The sequence below is a fragment of the Ambystoma mexicanum genome, chromosome 11 (assembly GCF_040938575.1).
Source record: "Ambystoma mexicanum isolate Mex_15411 chromosome 11, UKY_AmexF1_1, whole genome shotgun sequence".
In the NCBI taxonomy this organism is placed as follows: Eukaryota; Metazoa; Chordata; class Amphibia; order Caudata; family Ambystomatidae; genus Ambystoma; species Ambystoma mexicanum.
The window spans coordinates 594,879,976-594,900,050 of NC_090934.1; the positions used below are offsets into that span (position 1 = coordinate 594,879,976).

The following is a 20,075-nucleotide window of genomic DNA, read 5'->3' on the forward strand; positions in this document are numbered from 1 at the left end:
CAAGGACCCTCCACCCAGGTGATCCACCCTCCCTTCTCCAACCATAGTGTCAGGATGCAAAAGCGATGGCCTTTCCCTGGCCACCTGGATGATCCAGGGGAAGTAGGAGTGAGAATACCCTCAGGTTTCTCACAACTGATAGGGATATTGCTCACGTTTTATTTCTCAGACACTCTGGTCTCGCAGACAGAATTGGATAGATTCTTGGATCAAGCGGCACTCCATTTGTGCACTGCGGAGGAGAGATACTGGCTGTGTCAACCCATCACAGTGCAGGAAATTCTTCCAGCGATTAAGGGGTTGTCTTCAGTGAAAGTCCCCGGGCCTGACGGTTTTACCACCAGGTTTGACAAACATTTTGCATCACTTTTGGCTCCACATCTTCTAGGGGTATATCATCAGGCCTTTGCGAGATTAGCAATTCCCTGACTCCATGAGGGATGCAGTGGTCACTGTATTATTGAAACCGGGGAAGGTGTCAGATGAAAGCTCCTCCTACCGACTCATCTCGCTTCGACAACAAGATTCTGGACAAATATGCTGGCTATGAGATTAGCCCTATTGATGCATAACTGTGTTAAGACCGTTCAGTCCGGATTCATCCTGGGGAGGTCCTCCTCCTTCGGGTTTTGGCATATATTTGATTCGATGTCAGCAGTGCGACAGGAAGACTCCATTGTGGTAGCACTGTTGGGATGACGAAAAAGGCATTTGACTAATAACAGCCCTTTTTTTGTACAGTTTTGAGGAGAATGAAGGTGGGGGAGGGGTTCTTGTTGATGGTTTCAATGCTTTATACCTCTCCTAAGGCTCAGATTTGAGTGAATGGCCAATTTACGCCGGTAATTCAGTTGGGGAGAGGCACGAGACAAGGGTGTCCTCTTTCGCCCCCGTTTGCTTTGGCAATTGAGCCACTAGCCGAATTGATCAGGGACACACACTTACACAGAGGGATACATTTGTATAGTCTTACGTTGCTGTTCTTTTCCCACTCACTGATTCAACAGTGCAGTATAATGATGGCTAGCTTTTCAATGGCACATGGGCTATACCTGGTATCTGGGGATAGACATAGCTCGTTCCCCGGGGATTGTGTTCCCCGGGGATTGTGTATCAACGCAATTATGAAAGGGTGCTGGAGCAGGCGAAGGTGGTCGTGGGCAGGTGGATGGGGTTACCCCTTAACCACTATAGAAGGATTTCAAAAGTAAAAATGGTCCTTCTACCTCGTTTATGTATTTTTTAAACGCTGTCTAGGTCTTATTTACGAGAGGTGCAGTTGGTGCTCTCCGGTTCATTTGGGTGGGTGCACAAACACGTCTGAGCTGGAAGAAATTGTCTGCGCCGCTGGATAGGGGTGTGGGGGGCTGGCGGAACCCGATTTTGAGGAGTACTATAAAGCAGCTCAGGCAGCATTTCTGGTATATTGGCTTTGTGTTGATGCAGACAGGAGGCATGTAGAGACGGAGCCCTTGCAGCACCGTCTTTAGTGCAATTACACTGACGGCTCCCAGTAAGTCATCTAAGCCGAAGAATATGGTGGAGTCGACCTGTAAGGCCTGGGTTTGTATTGAAGGGAAAGGCAAGGGGGAGGTTCTTTATTCACCTAAACGGCCAGTCATTCACATCACGGGGTTTCCATTGACTAGCGAGGTTTGATTCATAAATTGCAAGAGGAAGCTGGGTGTCTCCCACTTTCGGATTTGTTTGCAGATGGGCAGTTCCTTTCATTGGAGGTGTTAAGGAGGGAGGTATTGTTACATTTGTGGATCTGTTCTTGTATTTTCATCTACAGGACTCCATGAAGGGTTTTTTCCCAAAATTTCTGGAATCGCCAACAGAGGCCCCTATACTAAATGAAGTGATAGGATACAATCCTACCCGTGTCTGCCTTCCCTATCTATACAGGAACATTTCGGAGGGTAAACAGAGGTGGGCGTTGTCGTCCCGAGAGAAATGGCAGACACGCTTGGGCTCCGCTATCACTGATGAGGTATGCCGGTATTGTTGCGCGCAAACCAGGAGAATAGCCATTAACAGCAGATTTAAGTTGATACATTTGAAATACCTTCACCAGTTTTACGACAAACCCGACTGTTGCTGCGCAGGTTTTTCCAATGTGCGATGTCACCAGAAGGCTTCCTCCATTCAGCATGAAATTGCTCCCCTGTTTAGGTCCTGGACAGAGGTTTTCTGGACTTTGGAAAATATTGTAGTGGAGCGAGTGGACCCTAGGCCAGTAGTGGCCTTATTAGGCTATACTAGGCAGATTAATAGTTGTGTGAGGAGGCTGTCAGGACTGCTAATACTTCTAGCAAATCGGAGATGGGTGATGGTATGGGGAAGGGTGCAGCACCCTACATTGGAAGGGTGAACAAAGGATATTGTGTATTGTAACGACATGGAGTATTGGATGGTGGTACATCCGGTGCTAAACCCAAGGACAACTGGGATCCCTATAAACAATATCTTAGCTCACAAGCTTGTGAGATCGCATCAGGATCAGAAAAAGGAATAACCTGAGTGACAGGCAGTGTGTTATAGGGGACATATTTGATGGGGATTGCGTTTGTTGAATGGGGTGGGAATGCCAATGTTGATGGTAAAATTATTTGGTATGATTGCATAATTATATTTCCTTTCTATGTATATGTAAAAGTAGGGGAAAATTATGTTGTACAACGATTGAGGGGCCGGGGGGTGGATCGCTGAACCACTGTTTTCTTTTTGTTGTTAGCTGTTGAAAACAAACAGTTTACTTTTTAAAGACACTGTGAGCTGGTTGTACCCACTAATGCCAGTATTTGGCACTATATGAACAATCGCGTTGGATGGGCCCAGCAATTACATTATTTACCACTGTAAGATAACTCCTGTTTGACTGCGTACATTAAGGCCAGTATTTACCACTGTAAGACCACTCCCATTATTGTGGCCAGTAATGCCTTCACTGCCCCTTGAAATACATCCATGGTGCAAGGTGAGCCCCTCACCCCGGGCAAACACATAGTGAGTGAGGGTGGCCAGCCATTCACTGAGGAAACCCTATCCATAGTTGGACACACTCACTGATGTACATACATAATATATACATGTACGCAGTGGCTAAATGAGCAGTGGAGCAGGGGTAGATCAGCGTGCCCTCCTCAGTGGCTCTTTTAAAAAACAGACTGGGACATCGCAGGAGCACAGTGTTCCTGCTCATCACCCTCAATATCCTAGCAGCAGGACACCATTCCATTTGTGCAACAGTTTGAGCTCCATGCAGCAGAGCGGCTCACCCAGTGAACTCATACCTTGCTCTGTGTCAACAGATCATTACAATGGGAGCCATTAGGCACTGATGGGGGGCTGGGGACTTTTAAAAGTGAGTTTTGTCCCGTAAGAAATGTGAATGGGGTGATCAGAAATGAGAAGGGTGAGGATTCCAAGATGGCGGCCGGCACAGGAGGAAGTATCCGACTGTCTCTCCCCACCAGGCCGCGCCACAGAAGCCCATCAATGATGCGTGTCGGGCGAGTCCGCGCCTGAAAACAGTGAAGCGAGTCGGCGCACCTTCCATGGAAGGGAGACCGTGACGCTGGAAACCCCCGAAGCGCGGTGTTGCAGAAGGAAGCCCGGGTCTTAGAAAAGGCGGCGCAGGGGGACAGTGGCGAGCAACCGAGCAACCAAGCTCCACATTGCGGACCCGTAGGGTCGGAGGATGTGAAGGGGAGCGCCCAAGTGGAGGACCACCCCTGATACAGAGGCAAGGCGGGGAGCTGTCAGGGTGCCAGATCGGGCTACTCAACATACAGCGGAACGAAGCCGCTCTGGCGCAGCTTTGCCGTCCGGGAACCGACACACTCCCCCTCCTACCATGTGGCCTGCCCGGCCGACACTGTAAGAGGCCGGGGCAGGCCAAGAAGAGCCTCGCTGATTCCCCATCAGAACGGGAGCCGCGCAATCACGATGGGCGCACAGCGGCCAGGTGGAGGGGTCCAGCAGAAGAAGGTAAAAACGCCAGAGACACTGAGTCCCCCACTTGGGCCTGCCACGCGCAATATCCAGGCCCCAATGCATGCCATTATCGGCCCAGGAATATATATACACGGCAAGACACTTCCGCGGCAGCCTGGCTGTCTCCATGCATAATAGGAGAAAGCATACCCTGCCCAGCCCACCAACGAGGCACCCAGAGGGGGGGTGGGGGCACTATATTAGCCAGCGAAGACCGGCACCCGCGCAGCAGAGCCTTCATCACACCACAATGTAAACTCGGGGGGCTCCCCGTCGTGCGCCATCGGATCACCTAACAAACTCCTTTAAAAAGGGACTGAGGTCACGCTCAACGCCGATGGAAGCGGGCCTATGAGAGGAAAAGCAATGCAATAGTGACACGGAAATCCCTACCCGGACCTGAAGCTGCCCCCACCCGAACGCCAGGGGGCGCTGCCATCAACTCCCGGGAGCTGGTGCACATCCTCAAGGTCTTCCCCAGAGAAACCTCCATGTTTCAGGTGAGAGTGCACTTCGATAGTAATAACAACAAGGCTCCTAAGAGGGGAGGCTCCAAACATTCACCGCAACATGACTGACAGCTGCACAGCTGCACAGCTGCACAGCAGGGCTCCCCCAACACCAAATAGCCAGGAGACCCCTCCTCCAGAGTGCACCTTGGCCATACCCATTGAACTCTAAAGAACATCATCTCCAGAGACGAACACACTAAGCTCCGGAGTAAGGCCAAAACCTGCACGGTGAACTGCTCAAATAGATCTACCAAGGGCGAAAACGGTCTCATACACGTGCTATTCAAGCTACAACGGGGAGCCCCCCACAGAACCCGGAACCAGACTCCACGCCCTTTCACGACCCAGCCCCTCCAGGCTTAATATTGTATATTAATGTCTAAATCAAGGGCGAAGACTCCAGCGCAGTCCCACCCCTGCAGAGGAAACAAGGCAGGAACCTAAGGCAGCTCTGGGGCGCACAAGAAGATTCTAACTCCAAGTCGGAAGAGTTCCCCCGCTCAGTCACAACTCATCTCAAAGCAACATGGAAGGGAGCTCGATGAGCAAAGAGGAAATACAAACCTGCTTTAAAGAGCTTCAGTCACAACTCATCAACTCGATTCAAGAACAGTTCAAAATCCTTAGGGGCGAAATGAAGCAAGCCATTCAGGAAATAAAGCAGGATGTGGCCAAGCTGGAAGAGAGGACTGACACTGTAGAGAAAGCTTCAGCAGGTAGAAGACGACTCCATGAAATCGGACGAAACCATGGACGGGTTAGCTCAGACAACCATGTACCTGTAACAGCAGTGCAAGGACCTGGAAAACATGTCAAGGAGATCAAACATCAGGATTAAAAATCTGTCGGAGTGGCGGCGGTGACACAGCTGTTCACTGAAGTACTGGCAGCTGATGCGGAAACAAGGGTGGGGATTGATAGACTTCACAGGGTGGGCCCAAAAAGAGCGGCAGAACCAGGAGCCCCCGGGACGTTCTGGCAGCGGTAACCTCCTACATACAGAAAGAGCAGATCCTCCAGAAGGCCAGGCAAGCATCTCCGATGAGAGTAAATGGCCAGGGGGTACAGCTGTACCAAGACCTGGGCCAGTCCACCCTTCTCAAGAGACGGAGGATGGGAACACTGGTCCGCCATTTGCAATCAATCCAAGTGATGTACAGGTGGACATTCCCGTTCGGACTCTTATTCACCTGGGAAGGAGCACAACACAGGATTACGACCTGTGAAGACGGGGAAAAGATTCTAGGAATGTTGACTGGAGGGGAGGCTACACATCCTAAGCCCCAAAGGAAGATCCGGGGACCGAATCCACAAGACGGCTGGTCGACGGTCCACAGGAAGGGCAGAGAGAGGAAGATTAAATGAAATGCGACGCTGCCCTGATTCCCCCCTCCCGAGTTTGGTTCTAGCAAGTGAAGCGCGCCATGAATAGCAAATGAACTGATGGGCTCACCGATCGGCCTTCAGACAGCCAGGGAGAAGGGTCAAAATGGTACGAATGGAATCTACAGTGGGGTTTAGGAGTCCCCATGAAGGGTTAACGAGGGGATACATGGACCGGGAGCGCTGGGCACTCCGCTCCAGGGCAAGTAGCAACGCAGTTCGGACCTCAGGGGACCAAGGGGTGAAGACTTGGGAGAGCATATGGGAAGGGAGCAGGGGGACAGCATATAGGGATGGTACCGAATACACCAAAAACTGAACTAAGGCGACACAAGGTGCACAGTTAGTGACCAGGCAGTGGATGAGACAAATATGGCTCTAGTAACGGTACTCTATCAGAATGTTAGGGGTATGAATACCCCCATGAAAAGGGCCAAACTGGAAAGGCAAGCCTAGAAACAGAAGGCAGACATTTTACTGTATCAGGAGACACATATAAAAAGAAGTGAGAAAATCAGGATAAAAGGGCCAAGACATATCTTAAAGTCTAATGCCGAGGGTAAGAGGGCGGGAGTCCTGGTGGCCGTGAAAGACTCACTGAAAGCACAAATCCATAACCACAGGGCTGACAAGGAGGGGATGATATGCTGGTAGCCCTAACAGAAGCAACTAAGTCCTTACCTGCGCTTGTGCATGAACTAGAGGCTTTTTGGGCCATCTCTGGCCTCAAAATAAATAAGAACAAGTCGGAGATCCTAAACATGACAGATGACCATCTGTAACTGCACAACTGGCCCAAACGCAAGGGATGCACATGGCACAGAGCAGTATAACATATCTCGAAATTAGACTTACTCCTTCAGTAACACAGCTGTACAAGGCACATTTCCCAAACCTACTTACCCAGTTGCAAAAACTCCTGGCTAGATGGTCCCCCCTCTCTACCTCGTGGTGGGGGCGGATTGCGGCAGTCAAAATGACAATCCTTCCGAAGGTCCTCTACTATTTCCAGGCTCTTCCTATAAGGCTCCCCAAGGCGTTCTTTAGATCTCTGAACAGGATGACTTCAGCCTATGTGTGGCAGCATACGAAACCAAGGGTAGCAATGGTCACGATGACGGCTCAAACGGGTGAGAGCGGAATGGCTTTTCCGCACTTCAAGAAGTATTATGAAGCCGCGCAACTGCGGGTGATTAATGAGTGGGTGGCGGACACTCCCCAGCTCAAGTGGACGAAGCAGGATATAGCAGTAGCTGGAGCCCCTCTCTCAAACCTCCTTTGGTAGCATAAGAAACAGACACGTGAACACTCTAATAAGTGAAATCATGAATGCATCCCTTAACGCATGGGACACCGCAGTCAAGAGGGGGAACCCGCCAACACACCCATCCCCTTTCACACCACTATTTGGTAACCCTGACTTTCCACCGGGGACGGACCCGAAGGCATACACCTACTGGAAGCAGGCAGGCTGCACAAGAATCTGCAATATGTACAAAAAAAAGACACTTTGATCCTTTGGAGATTGTGTCCGAGAATTTGGAATAGCAGGGAGGGAAAGTTACCAACATGTCCAACTAACCCACTGGCTCTCATCTCCGGTCAATAGAGAAGCAGGAACAAGGGCCCTCACGAAATTCGAAATCTACCTGACAACAGATTCAGGTACTCGTAAATTGATATCAAATCTATATGCACACCTGAACTCGCAAGGGGAGGAAGTCTGTTGGAGATATATGAAGAAGCGGAAGGTGACACTGGGGGAGACAATACCACGGCCCTACTGAGAGGAGGCTTGGCAAAATGTATCCAAACTGACGAGGTCGACTCACCTGAGGGAAATGTGGCAAAAAGTGTTCTTGCAGTGGCACCTGACGCCAGTGAGGTTACGAACAATATTTCCAGGCACAGATGGACAGTGCTGGCGGGGCTGCCACCAACAAGGAGACTGGAAGCACATATGGAGGTCATGTCCAGTCCTTGCAGGTTTCTGGACAGAAGTCAAGGCCCAAGCGGGAAAAATGGTCTAAGGGGTTGAAACTCTAGGGGAAGGATTGTGGCTGGCAGGTCTTTGGGACCCTAAACAAACAGCATATACTAAGCATCAGTGGAAGGTGGTCATGGTTTTGGTGATGGCTGCATCAGGGGCCCCCAACACAACATCAATGGCTCAGGAAAGTCTGGCACTTTGTCACCATGGAGTGGATGACCCATAAATTACATGGCACCCCTGAGAACTTTCAACTGGACTGAGCCCCCCTCCTTCAACATTTGCTGAGTGACTACATGATGCAGTGGTGTCCTCACAGAATTCGTATCCTGAATTTGTTTTAAATATTAGAACTGCACCGAGTACCAGTGATCATGTGCTCAATTATCGCCGTCCTGAGTTCCTAGGGAATAAGAGTGAGGGAGGGAAGGGGGAGGGCGGAAAGCGTTTGTTTGATGTTGAACCTGGTTATATGTTAAAATAAAAGACCTTAAAAAAAGAAAATAAGTGAGAAGGGTGTATAATGCTGCATGCTTTATGAGATTACTATGGCTTTAAAACCCAAGGGGGATTTGTTAGGCTCACATTAATCTACATGACGCTAATATGACTTCGTACGCAGCATTGGGAGAATAAAACTAAAGCCAAACTCTTTTTGCTCAACATATTTCTATGACAATGTATATAGTGTAAAGTTGGTTTATTTTGAAAGGTTAGTTTATTATGTAATGTGGTTTGCTTCCAAGGCATTGCTATAAATAAAGTATTATTTAAGGGCATGAAATGCAAAGCAAAACCTTAACAAACCTGTGAAGATGTGTTCAGTTGCTTAAATTGTCCACATCCCGGTTTCACCATTTAACCAAAGTGTGATATCCTGGGCAAATAATTTCAAATCACACCGTTTTATCTGCTGCTCTGTAAGTGATTTACTTCTTACCTTATGTTAATGTACCATGCTATTATTACAAAAAAAGCCTAATGTGTATAGAGTTGCTCCATATATAATAGTGTAATTTTATTCATTTTACATCACAAAGTTATTTGCCACTTGGCTTACTTATGGCAACGTATTCTTAAGTCACTTCCATGGTGCCTCCAAGTATCAAAGACTGATGATTCTCCTTAAAATGTCCTTTTCTGTGAAGCCAGTTCTGCTGGTGCAAGCAATACGCAAATTAGGAGGTTTGCATGTATGGTATGTGTTATTACTTGGCTAGACTGGCATTTAGGGCAGCCAGTCTAACCCTTTCTTGCCTTGTTAATGCCTTTTTTCCTGGGCATTGTGAGAAACCTGAAGGTGTCTCACTTGCTAGTCCACGGGGATCTGTTATCCAGGTGGCAGGACACGGCCATCGCTATTGGATCCAGTTCCTGGGGGTGGACCAGTGCGGGAAAATCACCTGGATGGTGGTGCGGGGGGTATTCGGGGAGTGGAAGTGGGACGCCGAAGGGCGACACACAGTATCCCCTTTCTTATAACACCTTTTCCCCATCCTACCCCATAGGATACGTAGAAACTCTACCCCACCCCCTTTTCCAACACAAACACTTTTCCACACCATGAAAGACAAAGGACTAACACCAGAGCCGTTCACCTGACATGTCCCAACACAAAAGTCAGGCAATTGCTGATAACTACACACACCTGACTGCCCTTTCCCTTCCTCACGGGAATACAAGGCAGAGCACAAGAGCACACTTTGAGCAAGGCCGAACGCACAAGGAAGCAGCCATTCCAGGATGGCAGTTCAAACTGAGGAGAAAGGCAGAGAGATCTGAAAGGACGACCAGGAGGGAATTACCCTTGCCCTTTTCAACCCAGACATGCAAAACCTCTGTGAAAACAAACGTAGGACCAGGAATCGCAGCTGGCGAGTGGTTTGTCGGATGTCAATGGTACATGGAACCCTCCCACACTGATTGCCAGGGCAGAGAGAAGCGGTTGGCGTCGTGGTACCATCCTTGACTCCAGCGGCAAAGGAAACGCCAACAAGTTCAGCACAGCCGGTGAGTCTGAGGAAGCGGATGGTGGACAGGACTGTCATGGGCTCAAGGTTGCAGGGGGCAACATTGTATGTGAAGAAAGAAGATAATAGAGAGAGGCATTTTGTAACTGTAATCGGTACCAGTACTAGAGTGGTCCGGCGCCGCGTGGGGGGCTCATTTGAAGGACTCTATCTGGTACCCCTGTGCTGAAAGAAAGTGAAGGTATTGAACCAAGAACGTTTTGGTTAGCGAAACTACAAAGACCAAGAGGCCTAGGGTGGGGCCAACTTTAAGTGCCAGGGTGGTCATGCAAGTGTCAATCCAAACCCCTTCTAGAGCCGAAAGTCTTTGACACGTGGTGAAAGTGTGCACGAAACTTAAGGAACTATGAAGGTGGCGTTTGCGCCCGGAAGAGGGGAACGCATGTTTGTGAAACCAGCATCTGTCATAGAATAACCGAATGACCCAGCGAGATGTCAATTGGCAAGTACTTTTGGAAAATGCAAAGTGGAGAGAATAAACTGCACAATTGTTTAAAATACATTAAGATTCTTGAATATTACAAGGTGATGATATTTAGTCTGAATGCCACTGTGAAACCGACAGAGGGAAGCCAAGAGAAAGCTAAGGGGAGTGAATCCCACATTGTGTTAAAACCAAAGTGAACTGTTGTTTGAGGCAAACGTGTACCCGACTGAGGGATGCCTACAAATTGGGGTGGACAGTGATACACCCGCCAATATTGTGTTGACAAGCGTGAACCCAATTGAAGGATGTCCACAGTGAATGGTTTGTCTGAGCCTGATTGAGGGAGGCTATTGTTGAGAGAAGGATCGGTGCCCGGCGGGGATCCAGGGGCGAAGAGTCATCGCCTACCGTGAAGATTAACCGAGGGAACTTTTGTTTGTTGGTTTTGATATATCAGGCCCTCTGAGGCAAGAGACTTTGCATGAACGAGACTTGGGCACAGAAGGCCCTGATATTGAGGAAAAGTAACTAATCTTGTGCCGTCGGAGAAGCCCAGGAGTGTACTGTGCTCAAGAGTCCTGCCTTGTCCCGTGCTTAAAGCATGGACAAGGGCGACCGCAGCCTAAGCGTCCCAATTTACCATTTTTGCGAACACTCTTTTCTTGTAAACATTATACAAAAATATTTTGTAGCATAGCAGTAAGGATTGGCAATATTTTTTTAAAGTATAGGCCCTTTTTATATGACTAGACTCCACTAGGACGGTTTTGTTTATTGTTTGATGGTCGTAGCTTGCTCCCATCTTAGATTTAGGTTTAGATTAGGTGTTTATCTCACCCATTCACACAGTTTAATAAACACCCTTGAACTGTGATCACTTGTGTCGGTTTTACTTTGATACCATGCCTTCCATACAGCATCCTGCCCAGAGCAGCAGTGTTGCCATGTGTTCCTGCTTGGCCTGGCTGTCTGTAGAACAGCAGTCTGGAGTATGGCGCCTTGAAACACTTGTGTATAGGCGCGTTACAAATGCCATATCATTTCATATGGCACGGACAGTGTGGCTGTACACTCCTGCTCTTCAACCTCAATGCACAATGGGTGGCATAGCAGGAACACACTCTTTGTCCCATTCCAGGCAGTTGACTGCATTGCAGGCCCAATAAGCAGCAGAGCCAGACGCAGAGCAGGAGCATACCGAACGATGTGCCATCCACTCTTGTCCGAATGTTGTAGGGAGAGGGTACGACGTCAAGCCATCATATGGGGAGCAGGAACGATTGTGAGTCAGTTTAACATTAATTTTCCAAGGTGTATTTGGGGAGCGAGGGGGGGAGTGCAGGACTTTTTTTGTGGCTCACCCACCGATTATTGCAATGCTGGATACTCCACTGCACGTACGCCTTACATGTGCGCACCCTCATTCCCACAAATTCCTACAAACGCAGTAATATCTTATAGGACTCCCATCAGGTTCCAACATCACCACAAACAGGTCAGGTGTCAGGAGTCTCCCTTGACCCCCCCCCCTGGCTGTTCAGGAATCATGATGGAAGAGGGATCACCATTCTGCCCCTTCCTCTGGCCTGGGAGAGACAGGAAGGGTGAGTGGCCTTAATTTCCTTCAAAAGACCGGATCACTGAGCACCCAGTGAAGACCACAAAGCCTGTGTCATTCCGGCAGTCTTCCCAATACCTTTCAGAAGGCAGTATGTAGGTTAGGGCCTAGGCGTTTGATGTCCCCAGCCATGGCCTAGGCACACAGCTCTGCAGAGCATCAGAGAGATCAGTCTTTGTATTTGCAAAACAACCTAAAACGTTTTAGATTCTTTGTAAATGCAAAGACTGCATTTTCATTGGGGAGTGAGTGAAATAATCACTCAAAATGCAAATGAAATAATAAAGTCAATGTTTGTCCCCAAACCACTTGGTCCCTCCCGTCATGTGGAGAGAGAGCATTCAAGCACCCAGTTTTAGCCAGGCACCACTGTACCAAAGACACCCATTGCCCATACCTCACACCCTCAGACAAGACTCAAATAGATGCAGATGTATCACCTCAACAAACCCAGAATGTTATAGGATTGCTTGGTTGCTGACCGCCTTCAGTAGCATCTCTCACTGGCCCTCCGGCACTCCTTGACTTCCCACCACAGTCCACGATTCAGCACTTACATTACATGATCATCAGTGCCACCAAGTCATGGAAATGGCAGAGGTGTGCTTTAGAAAACTCACATAACTTAACATATATCCCATTATGCTTTAAATGTCTTCTAAAGGTGTTTCTTGCTACGTTTTCAAACACTGGGCTTTCATTTCACATGGGCATATTTGTATGGCAATACTTGGGCTATGGAGTTAAAGGTAGCTTCTGGTAGCAGTTGATGCCGAGCTAACTAGGCACTCCTGTGCTATAAGGAGGAGATATGTTGCTCTCTGCATTTTCGATCCCTGCATTAAGCTAAACCAAAACACAAAAGGACATACAGTTCTACGTGAAGGTAAAGTCTGTTGATGACATATGCTGGCTGGAACCCTGCAGTTGCCTTGTATGGTCAAGCACCTTCTGCAAGTTGAACCCCACTCAGATCAAATGCATCCTCCTCTGATGCTGAATTAAGAGCAGAGATGAATGAAGCTTGACAAATCCACTCAAAGCTTGCTTACAGCACAAAGTCAAAAATCTACTTAAAAGCTCTGCTCACATCTCCAAGGTAACTCAACTTGCCTGGTAAAGGTTTGCTCTACTTCACAAGATCAAGCCATCCATCCAAACCTCAGACTTTAGACCTATTGCTGAGGCCCTCATCCTCTAATAGCTAAATGGTCCCAATGGCCTCCTGGCTGATATCCCACAGTCCAACCTGGGGACACTGGCCTGTCTAGCATCCCGCCTCAAAGAAATTCAACATCAGGCTCATCCTCAAAGGTGCAATTAGAGACACTCCATGGCAGTCCGCCCTCTCCATGGCACCGAAACAGCCTCGATAGATCTTAAAACTAAAAATTGAGGAATTCAAGAATAGTGGGAAAACAGCGCTGCTACTCCTACTGGACTTGTCAGCAGCTTTTGATTTGGTGGATCATGCAGTTTTATGCAACCACCTCAAGCTCGCTGCCAATTTCACAGGGGAAGCTATAGCATGGGTCCAATCCTTTGTAGCCAACCGGACCATGAGGGTCTTTTTCACCTCTACCTGTGCCGATCCCATCCAAATTACATGTGGCGTCCCACAGGGCTCCTGTGTCTCACCCACTATGTACAACATTTTCACCAAGACATTGTTCGACAAGTTGGACAGACTGGGTGTCACGTACACAAATTATGCAGATGACACCCAGATCCTCATACCCCTTTCGGGCAACTATGAAGTGGACCTGGCTATGGTGAATAAAATATACATCCTCATTCAGGCATGGATGGCCACCCATGGCCTCTGCCTGAACGACGATAAAACTGAAATCCTGCTCCTCGGATCAGACCATAACCTAACTAAACTCACCCCGGACTATGCCTCATTGAACATCGACAATAATACTATTAAGGTTATGCGAGAGGTTAAAACTCTAGGTTTTTAGCTCGACTCAGCTCTCAACCTTAAAAAGCAAGTGAACTCCCTCGCCTCTACAACCACTTACACGTGTAAACTCATCCGAGCTGCCAGACCATTCCTGTCCAGTGCCAGCTGCCTCACCATGGCCAATGCCCTGGTCATGTCCAGACTGGACTATTGCAACGCCCTATACTCAGGTGCTAATAAGTCGGGCATTGACACACTCCAGAGATTACAAAATAATGCCCTAAGAGCAGCTTTGAATATCCCACGTAGAGAGCATATCTCCAAACACCGGACTGAGGCCCACTGGCTAAAGATAAAGGATAGAATCCTCCTTAAAACTATTTCTCTCACATCCAAATGCCTCAACAATCAAGCACCCCCCTACCTAGCTGAAAGAATCAACTGGAGACCCTCAAACCGACTGACGAGATCTGCCAATACCTTCTTACTTGATCTCCCGAGATTCAAACTTACCACAGCGGGTGGATCTAGCTTCCCTGTTAGAGCTGCACAATCATGGAACATACTCCCACCTGACCTCAGACGCCCATTACACTACACTAGATTTAGATGTAACGCTCTCAAATGGCTGCACAACAATGATATGTAACGATATTCACCCTCATCTAGCTGATCATGCTATACATATATTAAGACGGTATTCTTCTACGCCTACCCATCTTGATCCTATATGTACTGTATCACTTGTATCATTTGTTGTAAGTTACCTCTGTTTTGTAATAGCCTGTGTCAGGCACTGTAACTAAGTTTCGAGTCTACTTGTATTGTTGCGCCCAGCTGCCCAAGTGCTTGGAGCGCATTATCAAACAAACAAACAAACAAACAAATCACCTGCAAGATAGCCTGTATCACATACAAGGCAATGATAACAAAGGCATCCCCCTAACCAGCCAATAAAATTCACTAGCTCCAAACGCCCGAGGAACACAAGAAGCCTAGCCATCCCCGGAGTGAAAAACCATACATTCAACAAAGAAAATTCAAGAAAACAGGCATTCTCCTGCTGCACCTAGACCTGGCGTGCATCTGGACGACTCCCACGCCTGCACGTCAGGAAATAAAGTATTTCCTGGGGGAAATGCTCAATACGGGGCGGGGCGGGGCGGAACCCCTTTGCCCAAAATGTCGATCATGTAATGCCGACCATATGCATATGTTTTGGAGCTGCTCCTCCCTTGCAGGCTTTTGGGAGACTATTCTGAAGACATTGTCGGAGATAGTGGGGTTCACACTGGACCACTCCCCTATGGGTGAACTGTTTGGAAACTGGCCCGAGTTCCCAAGTAAGCGCCTTAGACAGTTTGCAAATATGGTATGCCTTATCGCCAAAAGGTGTGTACTGCTAAAATGGAAGGACAAAAACCCACCAATGGCCAGGATATGGTTGGAGTACCTAACATGGGCCCAGAACCTTGAGGAGGCCTACATTGATACATTACCAAGAACCTCCAGTCCGAATGACACTTGGGCGGTGTTCCACCACTATTTAGCAAACCGCACCCCGACCTGATCACCTAAAGCCCCGGAGGCTAAGGTCACATATTATCCATAGACTGTTTGATTGCTGCTGTAATGATGGAAAAGGATATAAATCATGCCCCAGAGTGGAACTTTTATTCTTATCTATCATACTGTATCTCAAGTGTCTGTTAATCACTGCCTGCATACGCTGCTGCAAAGCCTTTCAGACGCTGTAACAGCTGTCTCCCGCTGTGCCTCTAATGGTTAAATAAAAGTTTTTAAAAAAAGAAAAAAAAACGAAATAAAGTATTGTCAGCAGTTTAACAGAGGCACCAGCAGAAAGAAGGGTGGGGCTGGGGGTTATGCGCAAACGTTTCCCCCCCGGAGTTGTTTTGGGTGCTGAACAGGCCAGCTCGCTGGCCTGCGCATAGAGCACCTCTTCCTAGCTATAAATGGGGGCAGGGAAGGTTCGAGAGCAAGCAACGGTTGGAGGCATGGCATTTATGGGCTCTCGAGCCTTCCCTGCCTTGGGCCTTTTTGGTGTTGGCCGTCTTTTTTTTTTCTTTTTCAAGGTATTGGGGATTTGTGGCTTAAAAATATTTATATATATATATATATATATATATATATATATATATATATATATATATATATACACGCCGGTGAGGACATGGAGTCATTTATTGACAAGTGATGGTGTAGCCACCATTCCACTATCTCCTGTGAGAGTGGGTCAACCTGTATTTTGCTTGGTTGCAAATACACAAGATATTCAGTTGTAGAAATCTTATGTTAACATGGGGGGAGACCAACTGAGCGTCTCTCAGCCACAGCCCAGTGGAGTGAGAGCGGGATATACACATTTGACAACATTGTGTTTTCTAGCTCAGGATATTGCTACTTTTCTCTTCAGTACAGTGCATCAATATATTTTTTTGACTAACTATATACACCTTTCAGTCAGTCATAATAGTGGAAGCCAAAAGGCGAGCAGCAGCATCTATTTTATTCAATCAAGACCTAACAGCTACAGAGCCTATGGTGGATAGCAGTCTACCAGCAAGTCCTACGGTGCAACAAAAACTCGACAAACTTGAAAGAATCAAAAAGAAAGAAATCTCCAAATGGTGGGAAGCAATGACCTTGCAGACATATCTAGAGGTTCAAAGAATCCCCAGAGGATTGAGAATTCTCACAATCCCTACTTTTGAAGACATGGATAGCAAACTAATAGAGGAATGGACTGACCATACCAACACTTGTTCGCTTAAGATGATAGAAAGCCTAGTCAAGTATGCTAAAACAGACAGGGCGAAACTCCTTATAGTATTGAAGAAATGGAAGAACAGCTGTTTTCTTCAGGGGACAGAGACGAATGCAAGAGAAGAATGTCGCGTATGGAAGAAAATCTAGAAAGACATGAAGGAGAAATAAGACCACTAACTAAAAATGGATCACTGGTACTGTCAAAATCCGAGTCCATCTCCCCTTTCTCCTCACCTGACTCCTCCGAGGTACGTACACAAGTATCCGTCTCAACCTTGCCTGGCTTCTCCTTAGTCCTTGGAATCTTGCCTTTCTGTGTTCTGGTCTTCTTTTCGTGAAGGTAAAGTATGGCCCCTCCGGAGGCCACCTTGACAGAAGAGGGGACCTGTCACCGGGGAACCCCAGGGGGCCAGCCTCAGCTCTAGGGAAAAAACCCAAAGGCAGAAAAAACCCTAGTCCATAGATGGGTTCGGAAGACAGGTCCTTTAGATGGTACAGATCTTTAGTTTGCAGTTCCAAGATGCCAGGTGTGATGACGTAGTCAGTGTAGCTGAAGGCAGGAATCCAAGATGCTAATGCCAATATATGGAGTGGAAGGGCAGCAGACCCTGGGAGAAGGGTAGGTAAAGGAAGGTATAGAAAGAAAAGGTATACAGGGGTTAGAAGCATCAGGGAGGGACTACTGTACCAAATCAGGGAGAAGGCAACAGGAATGCCTCAAGTAGTCTGAAGCAGCGCTGAACCACCGCGGTGGAACGGAAAGGAACAACTCGCCAGAAGGCAGTGCGCCGAGAAGGCAGAAAGGTAGAATGAGCAACAGGGGCTCAAGAAACGCAGAAGCGGCAAAGCGCAGCGCTTCCGCGCCTGTTAAAGAAAGAAAATATCAGCCAGAAGGGCTGAGAGAACAGCCGCTAGCATGTCCAGCAGGGAAGCTCCTGTTTACGGACGCGGAACACTATGCGAGAAGCACCCTCGCGGCCGTAGTTAGGATGGAGACCAGGTAGGAGTAAGGTAGATAGAAAGTTTAGAGCGAAGGAAGCAATAGGGAAGCGGAGAGGCACCGCAGCTGATAGAACAGCGGTACCCGTGAACACAGAGTAGAACTGTAGCGAGCACGAAGGAAATAGGAAGGTAGTAGACAAGGGATAAAGGGAAGGAACAAGGTGAAATAGGGACTAGGGAGGTAATACACAGGATGGCGATAATCCAGAGTCGGAGCGTTGAGAAAGTTAAACAACAGATACAACGCGCCGAGAAGTGGGCGGAGCCAGATTATATAAGCTCCAGCGCCATGTTGGGCGCCATGTTGGGTGAGGACTAGACCGCTCACCGTCGGAACCGCCAGCGATTCCAATGTTTCCAATCTTGGGTCCTGACAGGTACTTTCCCTAGGCCTTTCGTTTAGCCCTACCTATAAATATGATTACACTTCCACTAGAGTGGATTTATTTAAATTTACAAGGAAGTTAAAATTGACTAAATTTCATGCTACTAAAGGTTGAATATGGACATGGGAAACAAAAGGAAATGAGTGAAGAAGCTTATCCATTGACTGAGAAAGATTTAACAAGCCTGATTTGTTTAGCAAATATAGAAGAAATTGCGGAAACCACTGTGGAGAACAATACTAGAATAAACAATATCATGTTGAAAGAGCAGTTTGGAATATCAAGAGATTTAAACTGCCCTACCAAATTTAGACCTAAATCTATTTTTTGTCCTAATATATGTGGATCCATTGACATCTTCAAAGAACTTGTTATCAACGATTTGAAAAAACTATCTAGTGAAATACCGTCATCACAAAGAAATCTTAGCTATGTACAATTTCAGGCTTTGGAAACTCTCAAGAATGATCATTCCATTGTCATACATCCATCAGATAAAGGTGGAGGTATAGTTGTGATGGATAGTGACAAATATGAAGTAGAAGCTAGAAGACAATTTAGCAATGTCAGTAACTATATACCCGTTGAGAAGGGAATTTTGGTAGAAACCAAATTTCATTACCACATCATGTTGAAAAACTGGAGTGATTTGGAATTGATTGACAGGGATGAGTATTTCTTTCTCAAAACTCTGCATCCCAGGACTCCTCTTATTTATTTCAACCCTAAAATCCATAAAAGCTTAATTGATCCCCCAGGTCGCCCAAAAGTATCCTCCATGGGTAGTTATTAGAAAATACATCTAAATATTTAGAGCACTTTTTTCAACCATTTGTCTCTAGTTTATGCTCATATATACGAGACACTTCTGATTTATTAACTAAATTAGACAACATCAATTGGGAACCAGAATATTTTCTGGTGTCCCTAGATGTAGTCTCATTGTACACTTCTATTCTACATGAAACTGGTATTAAAGATTGTGATTTCTTTTTGAAAAGTAGATCCATCAGTTACCGCCAGCACAACAAGATGTTATTGCAAATGCTTCAGTTTTGACTAAAACATGATTACTTTCTCCATGAAAATCAAATATGCAAACAAACCCAGGGTACAGCTATGGGGTCATGTATGGCCCCAACATATGCCAATTTATACATGGAATGGTGGGAGACTCAGATAGCATGGACAGAAGAATTTGAATATTTGACCAAACATATTATGGTTTGATATTGTTTTATCGATGATTTGTTCGTCATTTTGGGACGTTACACAATTAGAGCTTAATGAATATGTTGATATTCTTAACAACAATACTCTCAATTTGGAACTGACAACTGTCTGTAGCAAACAGGAATTGGTTTTCCTTGATGTGAAATTTCAGATTGAAAACAATGATCTCACATCTAAACTGTATAGGAAAGCCACAAGTTCAAATTCGACTCTCCATGCAAAGAGCCACCATCCCAGAGCATTAATAGAGTCTATTCCCAATATGAGAATTTCTCAGAGCAAAAACGAGCTTGTAGCAATAATGTAGACTACAAAACTGAAGCAAGACACATCGGACAGAGATTTGTCAAAAGAAGTTATACTAAAAATACCATCTCAGAATACTTTGGCAAAGCACAGAAAATTACTAGACAAAATCTCTTCACTAGCAAAAGTAAATCTAAGGCTGAGAAAAATAGATTAATCACAGGCTTTAACCATCGGGCCAGGGAAATTAAATCTATCATTAAAAAATATTGGGAGGTGTTACTTATGGAATCTGATATTAAGCAAGTACTAGATGAAAAGTCCTAGCATAACCTATCAGAATGCGCCGACCCTGAAAACGATGTTATCACCAAGCATGGTAATAACCAAACCGTCAAACACCTCTAGACTACTGAATGTGAATCCAAATGTTGGTTTTTATAAATGTGCTAGTTGTAAAATGTGTAATCTATATGATAGGTTATTTATATGATAGGTTATTTATAATGCGCTTAATACCCAGAGGTTTCTAAGCGCGGACCCGGGGATCGAACCT

General features: G+C 46.7%; 1 protein-coding gene across 1 annotated transcript in view; it reads right to left on the bottom strand.

Moving 5' to 3' along the window:
* The window catches only part of NADSYN1 (NAD synthetase 1), a 1,375,099-nt gene that overhangs the window by 1,327,274 nt on the left and 27,750 nt on the right, over positions 1-20,075 (bottom strand). The window lies entirely within an intron of this gene.